Source organism: Oryx dammah, unplaced genomic scaffold, assembly GCF_014754425.2.
Source record: "Oryx dammah isolate SB20612 unplaced genomic scaffold, SCBI_Odam_1.1 HiC_scaffold_23, whole genome shotgun sequence".
Lineage (NCBI taxonomy): Eukaryota > Metazoa > Chordata > Mammalia > Artiodactyla > Bovidae > Oryx > Oryx dammah.
Window position 1 is genome coordinate 37,020,767 of NW_024070207.1, and position 1,988 is coordinate 37,022,754.

Consider the following 1,988-nt stretch of genomic DNA (forward strand, 5'->3'; position numbering starts at 1 on the left):
GGTGTCAGTAGTAGTATCAATAATAAGCAGTCATATAATGAAATGCATTTTTACAGCAGTAAAGTTGAGAGAAATATAGCTATATAACAACATGGTTGAGTATTAGAATGATGAGTGAAAAATGCAATTCCATGAAGAATATATATAGTATGACTACATTTTTATAAAGCTCAACATAAGCAAAACTAAGCCAAGTAAATTTAGGGAAACATACATTATATGATCAAACTATTTGTTAAAAGCCAGAGAAGCAGATTTAGAGAACAGTGATGGCTGCCTGATTCTAAATTTCCTCCATACATTTATCTTAAAAGCCCATAAAATCAACAAGGAGGACCTATTAAAGCATACATTACCCACACCTTCAGCATTTCTGGAAAATTAAGAACATGGCAACCTTAAAATTACCCCTAAATAGAGAAAATAATAATATGATAAAATAATCAAATGGGTAGAGTTCTTGCTGCCTACTTGTTGCTGGAAGCTTATGTGTGCAGAAAATGGGCAAGGGATGGTTTAAGAAGCTTCTTGAAAAACAGTTGATGTAACCAGAGGACTTAGATGAAGCAGTGATAAAATTAACCCAAAATGTGAGCATTCAACATTAAATGACAAAAAAATGTTTAGATATAACAGATATGAATCAGTGTTTTTACATATTATATAAAATAGACCCACATCATATATTTTAGCATATATATAAACATATATTGAGCAAAATATTGAGACAATATTGAACACAGGTTGGGACTTGGCATTTCACAGTGCTGACTGCAAGCAGGGGCTTGCAAGAGTGTGAGACCAGCAAGGCTGCCTCATAGGCTTGTATGGGAAAGTCAGATACATAGAGTCGTGTCCGATTCTTTGTGACCCCATGGACTGTAGCCTACCAGGCTCCTCCGTCCATGGGATTTTCCAGGCAAGAGTACTGGAGTGGGCTGCTATTTCCTTCTCCAGGGGATCTTCCCAACCCAGGGATCAAACCTGGGTCTCCCACATTGTAGGCAGACGCTTTACCATCTGAGCCACCAGGGAAGTCACAGAAGGTGTCAGTAAACTAGAAAAATAAGGCTGTGTAAGGAGAGAGGGGAAGATCAGGGTAAAATTAAAGATGTTGCCAAAAGAAAGGAAAATAAGACAACCCCTCTCTCTCTCCCTTGCATCAACAGCACTGTCCATAAAAGAAACTTCAAGGAAGAGGGCAGAATGGACAACAGCATCCTCTAAGAATTCTGTCCATGAAAATAATAGAAAAAAGTAGATCATATTCATACAAAGCTACTGTAAAAATAATCAGAACATACGAATCAAAGAATTTTTGGTGGTGAAAGTTATCTCCAAAAAACAAACAACAAAAAAAGCCATGCAGTTAAGTAAAATTGAAAACAGTATTCCATTCTGAATTTTATATATCCCCTCAGAAGCTTTTAGATATATTTTTTAAATACCTTGAATCAGATATAAAAAAAGAACATAGATAGACAAAAAAAAAAAAAACCAACAGTAAGATATGAAATAAAAGTTGACTCAACTCAGGAAAAATAGGGGCTTCCCTGGTGGTCTAGTGGTTAAGACTCTGCCTTCCCAAAGCAGAGGGCCCAGGTTCATTTCCTGGTCAGGAAACTAGATCCCACATGGTGTGACTAAGACCTGGTGCAGCCAAATAAATGAATAAATATATATTTTTTAACTCAGGAAAAATAGAAAAAATTTAAATTCATATAAAAGTAAAGACAAAACAGCCCTTATGAAAGTCATCAGTGACCTCCATGTCACCAACTCAAATGGACACATTTTCCTAAGGGCTGCTTTGTTGGACTTGTAGAGAGCAAATCAGAGAGGGTTGATGAATGAGGAAATTAATAAATATAGAAAAAATGTTAGAGACATGTATTTGTGAATGGGAGGAGAGAGACAAGGAGGCATCTGGAAAGGGCTGTATCATTTAGGGCAGGATTTTTAAATTAGGAATGGACTTGACGAGTCAT

General features: G+C 36.3%; 1 non-coding gene across 1 annotated transcript; it reads left to right on the top strand.

Annotated features, from left to right (window-relative positions):
- Positions 1–1,550: 1,550 nt before the first annotated feature.
- On the top strand, positions 1,551–1,623 carry TRNAG-CCC. The gene has a single exon. It is a non-coding gene; the product is annotated as a tRNA-Gly (tRNA).
- The last annotated feature ends 365 nt before the right edge of the window (positions 1,624–1,988 follow it).